This window comes from Protopterus annectens, chromosome 1.part2, assembly GCF_019279795.1.
Source record: "Protopterus annectens isolate FY-2018-M chromosome 1.part2, PAN1.0, whole genome shotgun sequence".
Taxonomy (NCBI): Eukaryota; Metazoa; Chordata; order Ceratodontiformes; family Protopteridae; genus Protopterus; species Protopterus annectens.
In genome coordinates this window covers 774,374,406-774,396,952 of record NC_056727.1, presented here as the reverse complement: position 1 = coordinate 774,396,952, position 22,547 = coordinate 774,374,406, and positions in this window count along the sequence as shown.

Sequence of the window (22,547 nt, the reverse complement as noted above, 5' to 3'; positions counted from 1 at the left end):
TATATATATATATAGATGAGTACACTTCTAAATTTCAAAATCCCAAGATCACAAGTTTCAGAACATCAAATTCAGAATATCGAGATCTTGGAATCTCGAAATTGTGAACCCTTCACTGAAACACCACTAAACAGATAAAAAAACAAGTGTATGCAGGGGGCAAGCCCCCTGCACCCCCCACATCCCCCCACAACATAAATATACCAACTCCGAGATCACACTACAGCGAGGACAAGGGAAATCTCCCAGTCCGCGCTGTATGCCGATCTCCATTCAGGATTTCGAAGTTTTAAAACTTTGAACATATGATCGTCCATCATATGAGATTTGAAGTTTTGGACTTCGAAATTCTGAACGTAACCCATACATATATATATATATATATATATATATATATATATATATATATATATATATATATATGTACATATATATATATATATATATATATATATATATATATATATATATATCATTCAACTTCTAGCATTAGAATCAGTACAGGGAAAATTTACTAAGAAGATTCCGTCTGTTAAAAATTTAAGTTATCAGGATATATGTCATGCTCTGAATTTATGGTCTTTGCATTTTGGGTATAGAAGGAGAAAGATTATTCATGACTATAAAATTTTCCACAATGTTTTCTTACAGGCAATCCCAGGATCTGAGAAATCGTGTTAAAGCTAATATAAATTTTACCACATCTGACTGTAATACTTCCTTCAGGAATATATTTATTACACAAGTTATCTCTAGATTATGGAACTGTTTGCCAGTTGACATTAGGTTACTTCCTAATATTGATTCTTCTAAATTTAATTTTGATTACTGGATGGGAAACAATGTTTATAATATCATAACTAATAAAACTGTAATCTTTGGTGTCTTCTCAGCCTGATCAGAGTATTTCATACCTATGAAAAACTGATTCTGTTAAAAATAGTACACCACAACCTCTCAGCGCAAGAATCAGGGGCAACGCCAAAAACTAATGAGAGACAAAAACCCAGCAACAGAGAAAACACATATTTTAAATGCAGTACATATTTAGAACATTGATATAATAACAGTTTTTGTATTAGCAATTATTTCTGAAGCATTTGAAGTCTAAAACTTAAATGTCAGTCATTATTTATGGCTGCACTCCTCAATTATTTGCCAGAGAACAGCAAATTTTATGAAGAACAGACCGAAAATATGAGATGGAATCAGGGACAGCTGAGAGCTATGTACGTTCAGCTTTGTTTCACGTAAACAGTAGTCGCAAGTATTCTAACTTATTTCTCACAAATATACATTAATTCTGCAAAGCCAGATGGTTATCTTAGCAGACAACTAGAACTTTAGTTCCTTACATACACAGACCTAACTACCACCTATCAATGATAGCCCTTTTGGCAGTGTTCATCTCATCTGTCTGTGATAAAAAATACATTTCAACTTCTTAATGCAAGAATATGGGACAAAGCCAAAAATGGGGATCAAAGGCCCAGATTTAGACAGATTTTAAACATTGCTCATTGATTTATACAAAGGAATATAACTTAGAAAGTTGGAAGAATAACAGTTTTTGTAATAGCATGTATTTTCCAAATGATATAAAGTTTGAAATCTAAATGTCTGTCATTATTAAGTGACTCCAGTCCTCAATGGTTTGCCAGAAAGCTGCAAATGTTATGAAGAATAGACCAAACATATGAGACAAAGTGAAAGACATTCTTTTGAAATCAGGGACAGTTTCAACTTTGTTTCATACAAATAGTAGCCAGAGTATAAATGGTTCCACTTATCTCAAAGAAATATAAAAGCAAGAATTGAAAGTGAGCAAATGGCAGGAGGGTAAGTTGCTTTTGTCCATGACTAGTCACTTCCTTATTTATTGGCTTCAATACATGAAGATTGACTTCACTGTACAGAAACAGTAGCCCAGATTAAATATTCCAGCATGTTTCACATAAATGTTCACTAGTCCTTAGAGTCAGAAATCTGAGCAAACAAGTAACTTTCATCTAGTGCCACCTCCTTATTCAGTAAATACAATCCTCAATCTCATATGGATTTGCCTGCCATAATATAAAAAATAAAGAAACACCAAAGGCCAGCATGTATAGTTCCACGTTTAATTAAGTATGAAAATAGAAAAAGGACATATTAATGTCCAAACATTGATTCTATTCACTCAGACTAGTTTTGGCAACCATCTTCTTCAGTGAGAAAAAGTAAAACACTTCACCAGCAACCCAGTGATCCATTTGTATATAATGGATATATAATATTATAATTATATAATATTATATTGTATAAGTTGAGGGTGGATGCCCATTGAGATAAATATATATGCTTGTCATAAATGGTCATTTAGACCTGGTGGAAATAATGCTCCAAGATGTATAATCCAATATTTTTCTTTGTGACTGAGTATACTTTGCCATCCTTGTTGGTTGTGCCTGTTACCGGTAATTTTATCAATAATAGTGAACATGAATTTTGCAGTGGGGCAATATACAAATGGATCACTGGGTTGCTGGTGAAGTGTTTTACTTTTTCTCACTGAAGAAGGTGGTTGCCGAAACTAGTCTGAGTGAATAGAATCAATGTTTGGACATTAATATGTCCTTTTTCTATTTTCATACTTAATTAAACGTGGAACTATACATGCTGGCCTTTGGTGTTTCTTTCTGATTGGTTTGGCCGTGCATGCCATACGTGCAAGGCGTGCTGTTTTGGATTGCTTCTTGTACCTCGCTGTTGGCGTTTAGCTCCACTTTTCGGCAGGAGATGACTCCTTCCCTGATGATGCAACTTTGTTTTTCTTCACCAGCGTGACTCCAGGATTGTACCAGCATATTTGGGACTTCAACTCTCTTTTTGGGATTTTATTTTTTCGTTTGTTGGCTGTTTGGACTTATGGGTTTAAGGGCGAATCCACGCTTTTGAGAGGAAATCGTTCTCTATGGCCTAGGAGTACGATGATACAACAACTAAGGTACTGAATCCTTTAAGATTACAAGGAAATACTTTTTTTATTCAGGGGTGTTATAGTATAACAACTACTACCTTGTACATCGGCTATTGGTCTAGCGGATCACCACGAACACGTACGAGCATTCCTTTGGAAAGGCTGTTGGTTTATCTCAATGGACTATTTGGACTTATGGGCATATTAGTGTACAATAGAGAACATTTCCTATGCGATTGGAAGGTGATGCTTAAGCACTAACTTTGACAAAAACCGAACATATACCAAACACATTCCTCTTGGACATTTGGGTTTGTTTATAGTTAGACTACGTGTTACTACTACCATATACAAGGGTGTGTGTTGACTAACACGTGTATGCATTGGAAGTTTTTGTATTTAACGTTCTTGCTATGGTTGAATGCAATTGAGGTTTTTTCAATAAGAACAAGATTTGGTCGATCTTGAATATGAAACGCAGGCTTCCAACGACTTATGGACATACATGGTCTATATGACATTCTTTATGTGGTACATAATTTAGGGTTATGTCTATAAGTGATATGATTTTTGAATGTTCATTTGTGTAAACACTATAGGAGGAGTGCAAGCCTTGTTGTTTATCATCAGACACATTGCATGTGTTGTTCTCTGTTTGAGCAAGAATTTTTATCTCATATTATAATTTATATGTTTTTTCAGTCTAAAGTGTATTGTATTAGCGACTGTTCATAGATGTTGAACAAACATTCTAAACACTGATAGTAGGGCACATTAGGATTCAAAATATTATGTTTTAGTAGCATTATAGCGTTTATTTGATAGGACTTATTGGAACCTACAATTATCTTATTGATTTTGAGTAGGTCCACATATAGCATGTATGTGAATATGTGACTTTAGATTGTATAATTATGGTTTGCCATTATTCTTACATATTAAAGATGAAGAATACTAAAACAGTTATATCTAAAGATCACTAATCCATGAACACGGATGAACGCATATGCTATTCATCTATATAGAATTTTACCAACTGTGTGCCCTGAGATGACACTTGGCTCCTCTTATTATTTCAGATAGATAGACTTATATTGTTACTGTTTGGATTTACAACTTGTAATCATATTTTGGTGGAATTTGTCCCGTGCATTATTTATAACAAGCTTGTTATTATTGTATGGTTCTGGTTGGGTTACTCCTTCTGGCCCTGCCTCAGGTTCTTCCAATTTGTCTTATCTGGCATTCTTTATATTAGTTCTTGGACAACCTATATTATTATTTACTATGGATTTGGACAAAATACTAGACGGGTTGTGTGCTGATAGGGAAGACATTGGTATTTTTGGATTAGATCAAATCCCAAGCAACAACCAAAGCCAACCCAATTCTAACATTTCTGATAGTTGTGAACTGGCGTTTCGTAACTTAGAGAAAGGACTAAAAGGGCTTAGGGCCAATATTTGGCACCTGAGGCTTTTTAAGGCCTATTTACATAAAAACATGGCCCCTAGAGGTCTTCAAATTAAACTTCGCCCACTAGTCGGCAGATCTGAACAGAGGCTAACTGATGAATGGGATGAGGCACTACGAAATGGTTCTATGGTTTTTGTCAAAATCTTAGCCTCTTACTATGAAAGGACCATTGACTTATGTGTAGCTGAAGTCAAAGAATTGAGCATGGAGTGTAAAAAATTTCAGTCCAGTAACAACTATCATGAGTTACTAGATAGGTTGTCCTAGGAACTAACTACATATGACAAAATGATCAGGGATAGAAACGTTAAGAAATTTAATAGAGATGTCATGGATTATGACAAGGGACATCCTTTTCAAACACAGAGAACTGTGAGATTTCAAGATACCGTCCCAGGAATGACCAGGGGCAAGACCAGAAAGAGACCCAGGTCCATACTAAAACACAGGGACCAATTCCACACTAGCACATCAGGGGAGGAGTCATCATACACTAACAGTGAGGGTGGAACGATAGCTAATTCACCACTTAAGAAAAAAACAAATACACATTTCCCTTTAGGGGAGGTAGGAAACCCAGAGGGGGGAGGAAACATGTCAATCGAAATAGGAACAGATTCAATGACAGGACTGATATGATCTCTACTGAAACAATGAGAACACAATTTGACAATGTTCTTAACTTATCTGATTTTGTACTCACTGATGACCAACACAAAATACTAAATAAAGGATTGGGTTTTGTTCCCAGTTTTTTCTCTGATCAATATCAAATTTCATTGGATGTGATGGATTATTGTCGTAGACTTAACCTTAAGATATTTTTTTCAGAACAGGACACTTCCACCACTCAAAGATCTTCTGATTTTACTTTTCACAAATCCACTTTTCAACCACCCATGAATAAGAATGTGGCCATTTTTCAACAGGCTGTACTCAAAGATTTACATTTCCCTCATTTGGAATGTCATATTACACCGGATAACATCACCTCTGTAGAGAAAGAGGCACTCTCCGAACTAAGATCTAATCACAACATTGTTATACTCCAAGCTGATAAGGGAGGAGCTGTGGTAATTTTAAATATGGACTATTATGTCCAGGAGGGTCTTAGACAATTATCCGACTCCCAATGCTATATGCATATGGGTATCGATCCCACTAACAAATTTAAACAGGAAATTGATGCATTTCTGGAGGCAGCCTTGGAAGAAGGCATTATTACTATGAAAACTGTCCAATATCTTAAGGTTAGAGATCCATCCAAACAAATTCTATATTTACTTCCCAAGATACATAAATCCATCATGCACCCTCCAGGTAGGCCCATTGTATCTGGCCATGGTTCACTTACTGAACCATTATCTGTACTCCTAACACAATATCTCAAACCACTTCTGTCACATGTTAGGGCAAGAATACAGGATACAACCCAATTTCTAAAAATCATTGAAGATAGACAACTGGAGCCAGAATGGTTGATGTGCACACTGGATGTAAAGTCTCTGTATACAAGCATACCACACTGGGCAGGGCTACAGGCTTTAGAATATTGGTTGAACAAGGCCGAATTATATCCACCAGGATTCAATACATTGCTTATCTGTATGTCCGAACATGTCCTCAATAAAAATGTATTCTATTTTCAAGGGGACTGTTACTGGCAACTGCGAGGTACGGCCATGGGGGCCTCTTTTGCCCCGATCAATGCAGATCTTTTTATGGCCTATCTGGAAGAGTGCCTCATATACAATCCCTTACACAACATCTATTTGGTCGAAATGGACATCTGGCGGAGATACCTAGATGACTGTTGGATGGTGTGGCGTGCGGATGCTACTTACCTTATGGAATTTATGGAATATCTCAACAACAATATATGGGGTATTGAGTTTTCGATTACTTCTCACATTGATGAAATAGATTTCTTGGATGTTACTGTGTATCGGAATAGTGACCATACACTTAATACCAAGATCCATCGAAAATATCCACAGTTCAACTCATTACTTCATGCATCTAGCATGCATCCATGCCACACCATCCGCAATATCCCCAAATCTCAATATTTGAGAATTAAACGGATCAATTCCTCAAATATTGATTATGAGAATGCCAAAGTAGATCTGAGGAACAGATTTTTGGACAGGGGATATTCTATATTTGACATTGAATCCGCCAGTGTTTGGACTGACAAACAGGAAAGGCAAACACTGTTAGAATACAAGGACTCTACTAACAATCCTAAGGAGGACAGTATTAGGTTCATCACCACTCTTGGCAAGAATCATCAGATAGTTAGGAGTGTTCTAAACAATAACTGGAACATTTTGCTAGCCAATGATTACCTGCGGGGTATCCTGGGAAATCAATGCTCATTTTCATACAGGAGAGGTAAAACTTTGGGAACTCTATTTTCGCACTACAAACAGAAAGAGAGTGGAGGGGCTAAGTATAAACAGCTTACTATAACAGGGGATGAACTTTTGGGAACTTTCCCATGTGGCCACTGCACCTCATGCAGCCAAGTGAACAAACTCAAACAATTCACCAGTTCCAACACTAGTAAAGTGTATGATGTTAGAATTTTTGGCAACTGTTCAACTAGTTGGGTCATATATTTGGCCACCTGTCAATGCAGTGCCTTTTATGTGGGCAAAACCTCACGATCATTAAGAATTAGGATAGGGGAACATCGGAGTGATATCCGTAACAAAAAATTGACCAATGCTTTATACCAACATACTGTTAAACACCCCACTGCCAAATTCATGTTCACTATCATTGATAAAATTACCGGTAACAGGCACAACCAACAAGGATGGCAAAGTATACTCAGTTACAAAGAAAAATATTGGATTATACATCTTGGAGCATTATTTCCACCAGGTCTAAATGACCATTTATGACAAGCATATATATTTATCTCAATGGACATCCACCCTCAACTTATTTAGGATAAGTATATCCAATATGTTATGAATTATTTATATTTTTTAATATATTATTGATGCAGCATATACTGTATATGATTTTTTGTTTTGCCATACCCACTATGGTTGTTATATTATAACATTTTTCTTCATTGTTAGGAATTTTATTTCCTTTTATGCTGATAGTTTGTACCTTGAGATGTGGATGCTCACATTTACATTAGAACTTTGTCATTGTTATGTTTATTTTATGAGAACATTAGAAATCATGGCAAATATCTTATATACCTTTGGTTATGTATATGAACTTTACACTCTTCTTCTTACAGCCTGACAGCCTACTCATGTTTTATGTACAGGTATGGAATATACCTTTCATTCTTATTGGCTGGGGCAATATACAAATGGATCACTGGGTTGCTGGTGAAGTGTTTTACTTTTTCTCACTGAAGAAGGCGGTTGACGAAACTAGTCTGAGTGAATAGAATCAATGTTTGGACATTAATATGTCCTTTTTCTATTTTCATACTTAATTAAATGTGGAACTATACATGCTGGCCTTTGGTGTTTCTTTCTGATTGGTTTGGCCGTGCATGCCGTACGTGCGAGGCGTGCTGTTTTGGATAATATAAAAAATGCCTCATTTTGCAATGAGCCGCTGCTGCATTTTCAAACCAGTAGTCTGTAACTCTCCAGCATACTATTTATGTGTGGTCTTCCAGTTCACTACCATCGCGATGAAGCACACGAAGTCAATGAGCAGAAAGCTGTAACGCTTTACATAGGATCACCATGGACAGTTTATTTATTCTTTTAGTTAAAGAAGCATTTCTTTACTTAAAAAATAAGTAAATAAAGAAACTTAAGGTGAACAGCATCATCAGCTCATGCTGCATATGTACACATGGTAGGAACTGGAAGTATACAGAAGTAAATACTCACAGTATCTATCATTTATTACTTTTTATAAAAACTAAAAACAAATACATGTTCCTTTAACAGTTGTTATGCTCAACACATAAGCTAACTAAACTGAGGTAGTAGTGCTGACTATAATAATTCTTTATATTAATTTATTTCATTAATTGGTTTTGGATGCATTAATGTGCCTGTAATGGAGGCTGGCAGCTGGGTAGCATTTGCCGCAGGTAGATGTTGACTGCAGCAAACAACAGGAGGGTGAACAGAATGTAAGAGAAATAACCATTGACGTGTTGCCCTGTGGACAGATTGTAACTGTGATATTACAATTTGCCAGTGACTTGTGGATTTCTGTACAATGCAATGTGCTATATATGTCTGCAGTATGTATAACACTAATGTACCCTGATGTGCCTAATAGTGTAGAAAGTAAAGTGACATACAAGTGCTACTGTCGTGACAAGGCTGTGATGTAATTTAAGTTGTGCACTGTATGTGCTGCACTGTACAGTACTGTGTACAACTTTCAGATATTAATATGTCATATGTATCTAGTACAGTCCACACACCATATAGGAACACACAAACCAAGCTTGTCATACACACCAGACACAAACACATATCACAGGCTGTGTGTCGCCTGCTATAGCTATGGATGTGCCGTTGTGGAGACACCAGCATCTGAGTGTGTATTGGTTGTAGCTTATTCAAGGGGTATTTCTACTGATGGCATGACAGCAACATGATGCAGTCATGTAGCATGGGTCACTGCACTCACTGAGCCAGCATTCCAACACATATTGCAAAATGTCATCCTGTGTTTCACGTGTTGTGCCCTGCACTTGGAATGCAGTCTAAGTGTTACCTGTCACAGCCTAAATGTGTAAAACTATGGCATTGGTGATACCTTTACTAAAAAGGGAGCACTGATAGACAGCTGATGTTAACTCTGACACACAACTGTGCTATACTTGTGCTCACATCACATGACAGGCTAATCTATCCTTTTCAAATGAGCCATGAAGAGGAAGGTCTGGTGTAGAAGTCCAATGTTGGAAGCAGCAGCTGGGTCACACATATTGCTGCAAGTGAGGGTCCTGCTACTAGGCAGCCCCCCAGATACACATGCATGACTGATACAGCACCAAGTACCAAGATCTCTGGTATGAAGCATATTTTATCAAATTGTCACTGACATTTGCAGCCAGTGGCAGCTCTTGAATCCATTCAGGTACACTAAAAATGATGCAGATGGCCTCAGTGAAGCAGCCCTGTCTTGCTGTGCATAGCCCACCATTGCTCATTTTGTCACAGACAGCTCTTGGGCCATGCAGGCTCATGTAATTTCTGCTGCTTGTATCAGACTGTGAGTACAGGTTGAGCAGAATAGTGACACTTTCATTAATATAAGTAACATTTTCAAATACCAGATAAAAGCCTTTCTCATCCTATTATATATGCTCTTCCCTCCATTCAGTCATGGTGCTGTCATTAGTTTAGAGAAGTACAGCTGGAACTACTCCTAGCTGACTGTCATGCTCCCTTTCATTATCTCCATGTCCCCCAGTACTGCTGGCAACTGAACTGGTCAAATCGTATGTGGTTCCATTAATGGTACGTGGAACATAATATTAGGCAGAATATAAAGTCACCCGAAGCAGTTTATGTGATTCATACTGCATGTAGAGTACCCACTGAATGTATTTCTAAAACTGACCAAGAATTAAAGTATAGAGTGACACTAGAAGGGATAGTTGATCCCTACATTAGTATGATGGCTGTCATTAAACAGGACAAGCCAACATTTACATTGATCCACAAGACCTCAATATATGGATTTAGTGGCAACATTCTACTTTGCAGCAATTAAAGTGGAAAATTATAATATCTGATACCTGATGCTATTGAATACTTTATGCAAACCAGGGATCAGGGCAAATAAAAACTGATACATTTTAAACTCTGCATATTCAAAATGTCTTTAGGAGGATACAGATTTTCCAAGACTATTTTGGATTTAGTCAGCACCACTGATGTTCCAGTTTTCTGTAGCAAGCTTCACTGAGGGGCTAGATAGAATAGGTTACTAAGAATAACTGCATGTCATTTGACTGACATACATGCAACCCAAAATATCTAAACCCTTGGGAGGTTGTAACACAAAACAGTGAGACTACAATGGCCATAAAACAAAGAAAAATATTTTTTGTTGCAAGGTGCAAGCCCCCATACCCACAATATATATAGTCGAGTTTCATAGAAAGAGTCATTAGTATTATTTATTAAATCCTTGTTTGGAGAGCTATAAGGCACTATACTCTGTCTGAGCTAGTTACTGAGAGGTGGTTCATGCCTGACATACAAGGTATCCTCGGATACAGCTCTGATGGACCTTTTGCACACATGCAAAATGAACAGCATCAGAATCACTAGATCCAAGGATATAAATTTTGCTTATGACACAGATAAGGTATGGTGGCAAGACAGATATGTGTCTCAGAAGATCCCCATGGTCTGGTATAGGCTCCTCAGCCATGTGAAGCAGAGTCCATCCTAACCCTATTAAAGCATAACCTTGAACAATGGCTAGGAAATCAGAAATTCACCCTGGGTCTGGGTCTGGGTCTGGCTCTCATGTCTCTGAAAGAGGCAGATAGTGGTGCCCAGACTACCACATAACCTCTAGAGACTTCCTAACTAACATACATCTCCTAATAAATGCACATGATACATAGGAACACATTTGGGCGGGATTGCATGGCTAGGCTTATAAAAGCCTTGGTGGTCATTAGCTTAGTATATACCCATGAACCTATGACAAATGATTAATAGAGATGTTGGACAGAGGTTGAAGCATTTCACGTTTAGCAAAGCAAAGTCTCCAGAAGTCTAAAAAATCATGTGGTAATTTTCCAAATTGCTCAAATCCAGAAATGATTTTATAAGGACATAGACAATCAGGTAAATTTTCAAGGCAGCAAGGAAATACATTTTCAAGAAGGACCAAACAGTTCAGTTAATAATTACACTGCAAGATATGAGGCAAAATGTATCCAGCCATGCAGGTCCATGGTCCACCCCACATTGCACATATAAATTAAACCTATTTCATTTCTTCCTCATAGATGGCATAATTACAAATCTGGGTTTGCTGTATAAAGGTAACTGCATTGCACAATAGATGCTTTCTGGGTGAAATCTGTCTGATCTTGACAATTTTATCCACAAAAAATGTGGAACGTAGGAAAAGCCTTTTAAGCCACAAGACAGACTAAGTCACACATCCTACTCATCAGAGCCCTCACCAGACAAGAATGTTGCCTTTCTACATGAAATATCTTTTTTGGTGTGCCAAATAATGTACTTTGAAACTAAGTTTGTTTTCTATAGGTTACTCTTCCTCCATTTGAATTCTAATCACCATCCAAGCTTACATATATCATGAAGCTTAAGATCATATCATTGCTTGACAGGCACCAAAGGCTTTCCAACTACATGCTCTGGGGTAACTTGATTCAGAGTTCTAGTTATAAACAGCAATCAGAGAGTCTGAACATTCAGCACTGACTCTTTCAAGGAGCTGGTCTATCAAGGGAGTAATGATGATGCAATTGATTATAAACAATTCCCTATCAATGTATTTTTGTCTGAATCAATAAAAGTCCAATATTGCAGTGGAACAAATGATGGTCAGACAAGAAACTGTTGGCACTAATGGGTTAGTCCTAACAATACCCAGTTGGAAGACTGACTCCAGTGAATGTTTTCATATATGCTTTGTAGCTGTAACCACATAAGTGAAGCTGAAACTTTCCAAAATACATAGGCTTTCCACAGAGAAGTAATTAAATGCAACATCTAGGGTGCTCATCTACAGGGTCAATGACGTGACCTGAGGTCCGTTACAGAAGAGTCCTTAGATAACTCAGCAGATGACAAGCCAAGAGAAATCTGTAATTTACTTCTGTGCCCAAGACATACTCAGATGTCTTGGACTTTCAAATATTCATCTGATGTATCTCAAATAAAGATGAAATCTAGATAGCTGCACCATCACCCATATTATGTCTAGGGTTATGTACAACATGGAGAACTGGTGATTTGAATTAAGTCAAATGTGGTTCCAATGCATGATAAATACCAGATTTATAAAGCAAAACAAGTTAGAGTACTAGGCTTGTTTCAGACTGAATTCACATTAAGAAGCATGGCCTTAGGCAGAGCCATACTAGAACATGCCCTCCCCAAAGGTTAAAAATGGAAGTTTGGCACCAGAGGTACAGCACCATAACCAGACACCCTATCATAGTTACATTTCAGTCTCTGGCTGTGCCTGCTTCTTATAACCTTATCCTTAATGCGGCACCCCAGATAAGGACAAGTAGAATGCAACAGCCTGCCTCCTGACCCCCTTGCTCTGTGACACTTTGTGACATAAAAGTGAAGACATCTAAAATATGCCTTAGGCTCAATAGTCAGGAGTAGAAAGGGGAAAACAAAAGGTCACTAGAATAGGACAGTCACAATTACCATTCTCAGATTAAAATTGCATAGAAAAATAAGCAACCCCACCAAATGTAAAAATAATCAATAAATTAATGGCCAAAAAAGACAAATAAAAGTGGTAGCATATCAGCTAAATCAACCAAATACACTGAGGTGACATCTCCATGGCTGCAGCAAAAATTAGAGGGTCTTTGAAACTGCAAGCAAGAAGATTGAGATAAAATAAGGTGAAGAACAAAGCTGACACCTGTATTTCTCTTCTACATTGTCATAGTCTCCTCTGTATATTTTGAAGTTTGTACCAGTTTCTGTCTATGTAAGATTTAAGAATGTATTATAAGCTAAGTTTTACTAAATTGTGAGTGTCTGGAGCGTTTCTTTCCAAGTTCCCACTAAAATGAGTCATTCCTAGCTGGTCTTTCCAGTCAGCAAACAAATAATAAATGGATTGTGTCTACCTTTGAAAGTGACTTACAACTAGCTCGTAAAAACAAATGTTCGTCCTAATTACATATCGCTCTAAGTATGATGCTCATTTCAGTGTAAACTTGCAACCAGCACAGGCACTGGCTGAACCATTCAGTTTCATGACAAACAATAGAGCAACCCATTCTGAAATCTTTACAGTGTCAATATTTTTCTGCATGAGATGGTTTATTTATATTTTTTTCACTGTATTTGACACTGCCATTGATTCAATTTCTTTAACTGTATTTATTTGTTAACTTGGTAAGTGAATTAGTTTTCTGATTATTATCAGCCACGATCCAGCCCGTAGGGGTAGGGTAAATGCAATAAGAGTAGCCAATCTCATCTAGTATGTTTTGAGGAAATAGTAGGAAATTATAGATCCAGAGAAAATCCATAAAAATATAAGGAGACCATGCAGATTCCAGACAGACGGTGAACAGAAGAAGGATTAACCTCAGACACATATAGCAACTATCTTACCATTGGGCTACTGTGTTTTTTTTCTGACAAAATACCAGGGCCTTATTGACATACTTAATTGCATAGTTGCATACCATGCATGAGCTGCTCTGTGTTCATCTGGTGGGTGCTCCTTTTACAGCGTAATCACATCCTTTATTTTCCCACCCACATTCATCTGTCTTATACAATGGGTAGACACCTATTTTCAGAGTCACATTTATTCAATTGAGATCACCATTAATCTTCATGTATTATCTAAACCATCTAGTTACTATACCGTCTATGTATACATCGCTATGTTTTTACCTGCCTCTATGAGGTTAGCATTTCTCCTCACTTTGTTCATTTCCTCTTAGTTTTATCCATATACAGACATTTCCATCCAATCTTGTTCTTTTCTTGCATCTTCTTCCCTTTTTCTCCATGTCATGAGGAATGTTCGTAATTCCCATGAGCTCCTCTATGGTGAGATCCTTTTGATGGTCTTCAATTCCTGGTGATTGCCTTCTTTCACCACTAGTAGTAATAGCTATATTAATCTTCATTTATGTGCATTATATGTAATTTCTGGATATTATGTTAAAAATGTACTTTTTGTCTAGCAGTAGTGTTGTACCTAGGATCTCCCCCACTATTGTCCGTAGTTCTTTTTTAAATATTCCAATCTATTACACTGCTAGAAGATATGATCACAGTCTCTTCTCAGTTGTCCCTGATACCTCCAAAAGTTTTGTTCTACTCTTGGAAACATTGTATTTATGTATTTATTTATTTATTTATTTATTTTATTTATTGATGTTTGTTTACTGGGAAAGTCCACCGGGTCAGAATGAGCCCATTTTCATTGGAGGCCTGGGGAAAAAAAGCTCCAATATCACAATAACAATTAAATAACAAAGTTTCAAAAGTACAAACATTTGAGAAGCAAAAAAAAAAAAAAAATCCAAAGTAGCATAAACAATCAGCAAAAATCCAAAAGTAACATATGTACATCTTAAGACAGAATAAAGTTCACTAGTTTCAAAAGCAGACATAAGCATCTAAATTCTGAATCACTTATAAGAGATTACACAATAAAATACAGATAAGTACAGAAGAAATACGTTTTATAGAAAATTAAATCTCCAGGGGGTTACATTTATTTACAGGGATTGCCCGAAAGGAACTTCTCACTTCAAAGGATTGCTATTAGTGTGGCTAAGTGGACTGAAGTGAAACATAAGAAGCAAGAGAGAATACTGAAATTGAGAGTTGGGCTAGTATAGGAACAAGAATAGTTCTGAAGAGTAGAGAAATCAGGTGATGGCATAATATGGAGTAGAAGGCCCAGTAAAGCAATTACATATCCACTTAGAGAAAAGGAACTTTTGTAGAGCATTTTTAAAGCTGGAAGAACATTGTTTGCTGCGGATAGAAGAGGGAAGGTTATTCCATAGTTTAGCTATGGTCCAGGAGTATAGAAGCTTTTTTGCTGCTAACTTGGGTTTATGAATGTGGAGTAAGTATTGGTGTTCTGATTGTGTAGGTGGTGAGCAAGGAGCTAAGGACTGGGCAGTCTTGTGGTTTATGAATTAGTTTATTCGTGGTGGTAAGCTGAAGGAATAGCAAGTAGTGGAGGAATCTGAGCCATTAAAGTTTTCTTAATGCGATGGAGTGATGAGAAAAGTGGCAGCTATTTGTAGCAAATTTGGCGATTTTATTGTAACAGGATTCTAGTTTTATTTTTGAGGCAGACTGCAAATTAATTTACAAAGGCGCACCATAGCTTAAGGAGGGTAGTAAATAAGAGAGTGCTAATGCTTCTTTAGATGGTAAGGAGAGAAATATATTATGCCTGTATAATAGTCCTAGTTTTTTATGTGTTTTATTTATATTGGACTGGATACACAGATCAAATTTTAGGTCTTCGTCCATTATGACTCCTAACAGTTTAATACTGGTTACTACTTCAATTTTTTATGGAGTTTGATTCAATTAAATTTGTCAGGGTTTCAATTTTCTAAGTCTTTTGGGTTTCTAGTACCATCAGGGGAATAGACTCCATTCCTAAGACAAAATATGATTAAAGTTGATGAAATTAGTATTGTTTCAAACTTTGATGTTAACCAAAAGAACTCTTTGCAGCACTTGCAATGTGCCCAGAACTGACTTCTGCAATTGATATGGAGTTACATGTATTGGTATCATATCTAAATATGACTGTAAATTATTTTTTATGAGATCCATTGCTCCTACTACTATTGGAACTGTCTGGATACCCTTCTTCCACATTACTCTCATTTCTGTCTTCAAATATTTTATGACTTTGTGTCTCTCTGTAAGTAAGATGTAATCACTGTGTGTAGCAATTTCAATGATCAATGTTACTTTTGCCTTTTCATGGACTACTATATCTATCTGTTTTTCTAGCATCTGTTTTCTAAACTGTTGGTAATGGGTGATCCCTCGAGATATAACTTCATCATCCTTTATAATGCTCTGTTTCTCATGTTTCCAGTGCTTCTCAGCTGCTTCCATATTGTAATGTTTGCACAGCCCCCAATGCAACAGTCTTGTCACATTGTTATGCCTTTCAGTATACAGGCCCTCTGCCATTAGTGAATCACACCGAGCAAAAAGATGTGCGACTGTTTCCAGTTTCATTTTACAGAACCTGCATTTGTCTGTTTCTCCCACATCTTCAATGGACTTTGTAAACCAGCATATATGTAGTCCACTATCCTGGGCTACCAATATTAGTATTTCATCTTTTTGTTTAAATTCACCTCTTCTTAACCATTCCTGCATCAGATCCTGATGGACATGAGGTTGTTCCAGTTTTCTGCACTTGCAGCTATATTTATGCCTTTTCCACATTTCTTGCTTTCTCATCTGCTCCTTCTCCTTACATTCTTTGTTTTATTTTTCGGCACATTCAGTTGCTGCCTGATTTTTGTCTTCTTCTGGTTTGATTTCCATTTCCACTTGACATTGATATGCTTCTGCTAACTAAACAGGGAAGTCATCTTAGACTTCTGCTCCTCATGTTTTAAAACTTTCACTATGTTTGGATCTGGTGAAGTCAGCAGATTTGTATGCAGCCCTACAAATGCAGATCTATATATGTAATCAATTTTGAGTAGACCCATACCTCCTTCAGAACAAGGAATATATAATCTTGCTATACACTGATTTTCATATATCATTTGATAAGCATGAAACATTTTCTTGTTTTCCTTTTTAACTGTTTCAGTACATTTTGGGACCAATCAATCAAAACTGTAATTTAGAACACAAAGTGCAAATTGGTTTATAACTTGGACTTTGCTCCTATACGTCAGGGCTGTTTTCAGTATTAATTTTAGTCTTCTAAAATATTCACAAGTTTTGTTTGACATTGTTCATATTTTATTTTTGATCCTTCATCACTTCCCAAATATTTATACACTCCCCCCCTGCTCAAGTTCCTTTATATCACATTCCTGTCCCAGACTGATATTTTCTTGGTACTGCAACTTTCCTGCTTTAAATGTTGCTTTTGCACATTTATCAGGACCAAATGATATTGTTATATAATCTAAGAAAATTTTAACTCCTTGCAGTTGTGCTTTCAGCTCCTCATCTAATGAACTATACAGTTTTAAATCATCAATAAAAAGAAGATGGGAAGTCTTTAAATGTTGTTGTTTTTCTGGGAGCCAAATTGTAGCCATGACCTAATCTGCTAAGCAGAGAACTTAATGGGTTAAGGGCAAGATAAAAGAGCAGAGGTGACAGACAGTCACCCTGGAATATCCCCCTTTGAATTTTTATCCATGGTTTAATAATTTGTCTTTTATCATGGCTTAGCTGCAAAGTGGTTTGCCACTGTTTCTTGGTCACTGCAATGTAATTGATCAATGTAGGGTGTATCTCATACATCTGTAAGGACTTCTTTATCCATGAATATGGGATGCTGTCAAATGCTTTTTTGTAATCTATCCATGCCATTCTTAGATTCTTCCCCTTTTTACAATTCTCCATTATGACTTTATTTAACAACAAATGATCCTTTGTTCCATATGACTTTCTTATATTACCCTTTTGTTTTATTACCATGATTGAGTTATCTTCTAAATCTCTAAAAATAAGGTAAAAAGTGCCGAAAATAGCATCTCCAACAAAACAAATACAAATGGCACTAAAAGGAAGAGGAATATTATTGCATACAAAACCGGGCAACTTCTAAATACCTTTATTCAAATGCCATAAAATCATAAATGCTTAATGCTTTTATAAAATAAAAAAAAACACAAAATAGTGCCGTTTGTATTTGTTTTGTTTTCTTTTAAATCACTATATATTGTTGGAAGGCATGTTATTGGACTATAATTTTTAGGATGGATTAAAAGTTTCGCTGTTAAGGAGGAGTATTGTTTTTCTTGTTGTTAATTAGGTTGATGCCTGTTCAGGATGCTCATATAATTAGTTCTTAATTAGGGATAAATCTTTGTGTAGAGATGTTAATATTTTTAGCTAGAGGTTAGGTACTGCATCTGGACCTGGGGTTTTCCATTTATGAACTTTTCTTAATTTTGCTTCAGTTTTTCTGACCATTACTTCTTCCCATTTCATTTTCTGTGCATTTGAACTATTTATTCTTTTACTTCTTCTATCCATTCAACATCTTTGTTATGTTTTACATTTCATAGATATTTCTCCAAAATGTGCCTATTTCTTCATTTTTTTAGTGGTGTTTCTATTCCTTGTGCTTTGTTTCCCAGTTCTCTATAAAACATGTTTTGGATCATCAGTGACTTACTTATTTTGTACTTTTCCTTTATATTTATCTGCATATTTTCTATGTTTTTTTGTTGGGCTGATATTTTTAGTTTATTATTTGAAATAGTGTATGATAGCTCCTGGTCTGTTGTGATACTGCACATTGATTTTATCATACCTATCTTTCTAAGTATATTTGTTGATCTGTTACCTCTACTATACTCTTCTGACAATGACACTTTTTGAATTACTTTCTTTATAGTCTTCTCTACTTAATGCTTCCAAGATGGCATGTCATTTCTTCCCTTCTTTTCCCTTATTGTTCTTCTTTTGTGGTAAGGCTTTATTATTAATTTAGCTACACAGTAATTTTTCTTATTTACTTCTGTTGTATCACATGAATTTATTGTTAATAGTTTTGAGTGTGTTCATCTGTTTTATCAGGTTTCTAGCATTTTGTGCCTTATGTAATCTGTTTCTTTCATTGATCTTAATATCTCTACCCATCTCTGTTAAATCAAACAACTCTTTCCTTAACTCATTTTCTTCTAAACTGAGGGCACATTCTTTGTTTTCTGTTTCTTGCGGGCATTCTACAGAAAGCTCCAGAACGTTGTCCAGTGACATGTTCTCTTTAGCTGCATCCTGCATTATCCATTGCTCTTTCATATGGGAGCTCGATGATCTTTCACTCCACAACAATTGTGTCATAGTTCCCACTCTATCCTGCTCCTTCCCTGTGCAACTCCAACTGAACTTTTGTACTGGTTTCCTGCTGAAGGCTCCAGAGTATCTTTGTGTGGCAACTGATCAAATGCTTCACATTTCACATGTTTCTCCTTAATTTGGGGACTCCTTGTTCCATCATACTGTGACATTACCTGAGTTGGATTTTTTACATTAAATCCTCACTGGTTGATTTTGTCTGTCCATGATATATGCTGTATAAAATGCAGTCTATCTATCACTGTCAACTTGGTGAAGTTTTGTGAAAAACCAGCAATATTATTGTCCTTTTCTTGCTGATTTTATCATCAATCCATTCAAACCCATGTCTCAGGTGTATAGAAGTATTTATGTAGATATTTCCATCCAAATATTTTACATTTTGATTTTGTTATATATTGAGGCTTCTTACATATTTCTTACTACTCTGCAGCTGTTAGCATAATCCATAAGTGGTTTTCCTAGCTCTCTCGAGTTATCTCCAGAAATATTTCCCATTGTTGATGGAGCCCATTGTAGAATTTACATATCAATAATCATGTGTTCATTTCACTTGGTGTATTATGGTTATCATTGCCATTCACCATAAACTGGGCATCTTTCTTTCACAAAGTATATCGCCGAATAATTTATACCAAATACCTATTATACTCTCCATTCCAAACGTCAATGAGTATTCCTTCTATCCCTGATGATTTTCCTCTCACTTGCTTTCTCATCTGTATTAATCCATTCTTCAGTAACAGGGGTAGTCAAATCATTATTATCTCCTACCTCTAGCTTTAGTAGCCTTATCTTGTATAGAAAGTTCTTATTTCTATGTTAAAATCCCTTCACAGCTTTTGCTCAGTGTATACATTTTAACAATAACGCCCCTTTACTCTCTCTATTTCCTCAAGGTTTGTATGTCGTATTCCTGTCTTAGGATCTCTTAGTTTCCATACTACCCTTTCTATTTCTTGTTGCTTAACTTTGCTTGCTTATATTTTCTGCATTCTCAGTCAGTTTTCAGAATAAAACTGTTTAAATGGGGGTGCTTTCCATTATTCATTTCTTGTATGCATTTTCCTGTTCTTTCCCTGACTTGCGCCATTTCTCCTACTTGCTCTTGTGCCAAGGAATTTTCCCTATTTTGCATTATAGTTAGAGATTTCATATCTACATCTATATATGTACAGTGGCTCCCTATTGAAATGTTGGCCCTTGAAATATTGAGTGCCGGCAAACCAAAAAAAAAAAAAAAAAAAAAAAAACAAAGACCGAAAACAGAGGAGAAGAGCAAATCTTAAAAATCACACGATTCCTTTAAACTTATTTTTGACGGAGGAGCAAGCCGACCCTGCATCTTGCATACCCTCCAAATATATATATATATATATAAATATATATATATATATATATATATATATATATATATATATATATATATATATATATACCAACTCTGAAGTCCCAATACCTTGAAGAAAAGGGAATTGCCCAAGAAATGGCATATTGGATTTAGTATATGTAAGTCACATCTTTTGGCCATTTAAGTCTCTAAATTTCAGGACTTGTTCTAGCGGGTCCCGACATTTCAAATGGTTACCATGTATAGTGCTGTTTTCTCCATAATTCTTATTCTCTTTTTTAATAACATATTTCATGGTGTTTTTCAGCCTATCTCATTCCAATGATAATCGCCATTCAACATTTCTCATTTCTTCCTGTAATCTGTCCGACAGTGCGAGCACAAACTGTTGGATGCAGTGGTGCAGCAGTTAATGTTGTCACCTCACAGCAAGAAGTTCTCAGGTTTGATTCTTGTATGAGGTACCTTCTGTGTGGAGTTTGTGTGCCCTCCCCACATTTATGTGAGTTTTCTTTGGGTGCTCTGCTTTCCTCCCACATTCCAAAAGACATGTGCCTTGAGCGTTTTTCCCTGGGCCTCTGCTGAAAATTGGCTCTGTCCCAATTGGACTTTCCTGGTAAACAAATGCAGAATAAAAATAAAGATTTTCTCCTCTATCTTTCAGTTAACATCCTGGAAATCTCCATTGCCTAAGTGTTATACCTCCCTGTGGTAAGCTTAACACTGCCTTTGTTGCTACATGGTCCAATATTGTTATATGGTGTGTGTAGAAATCCCTGCACCCAGTGGTTATGTTCCATTGAGACATACTGTACGTTCTATCTGGTTTCCCAAGAGCTGGTTGGGGTGAAATTGCTCTAGTGTCAGTAGCTCCCAGGAAAAAAATAGTGAAAGGCAAAACTCTGAATCTGCTTCCCGTAGGAAATCATCAATGGTGCTGTTTTTAAGTGTGCGCTTCAAATTATTCACTTGATTTGGGAGTTTGCTCCCTTCTTGAGTTAGTGCTACCACAGAATTGGTATATACAAGTTTAAGAGAGTATAGGGAGGCTTGCACCCCTGCAAAAAACAATTAAAATTGATTTTTGTGTCCCTGTATATTTCAGGCATTTTTTTTTAAATCATTTCCGCTTATTGACTTTAAGGAAGAGAGCATTTCAGAGTAGTAGAAGCATTCTATCTGACATTGCTCTGGTCCCATATTTTGCTGAGCTGCAAGTGAAATGCCTATTTCTCTCACCATCCTCCAGTGCATTTCCCACCTCATGCATCATAAGGTAATTTTTTAAGCATATTCTTTTGGGTGATAGTATTTTCCGGCTTCTGTAAACATATTTGAAGTAAAATTGCTCAAGCATCAGTAGACCATTGGAAAAGAATGAAAACAGCATAACATTGAATACTTTTTCCTATAGGAAATGATTGGCAGTGTGATTTTGGAAATGATTAACTTCTTTAGGGAGATGTTCCCTTCTTTGATTTGGTACAATAGTGTACATGGTATATATACGTTTAGGGAGTTGTAGAGAGCTTGCATCTCACATCAAGATTGCAGAGGGTCTTGCCCCCTGCAAAAAACAAGAAAAAAAAGTTCGACCTTTGAATTTCAAACTTTTTTTTTTTCGTTCTTTTGGAACATCCTGCATTTGTTTACTGAGAAAGTCAGATTGGAACAGAGCCCATTTTCAGTAGAGGTCTGGGAGAAACACATCTTTGGAATGTGGAAGGAAACCCACATAAACACAGAGAGAGCATTCAGACTTTCCACGGAAGGGACCCTAGCCAAGAATCAAGCCAGGGAACCTTTTGCTGTGAGTTAACAGCACTAAACAATGCACCACTGGGCCACATGTAGCACAGCATATTTTTCTCCTTGGTCTCCATACTTACATCAGTTTTTGCCATGACTATATTCTAATCACCAGCTGTTTGTTATTTGCCTTTCGGCTTTTCTCGCTTAGGGGTCGCCACAGTGGAACTCCGGTCCGCTAATGATTGGCAGT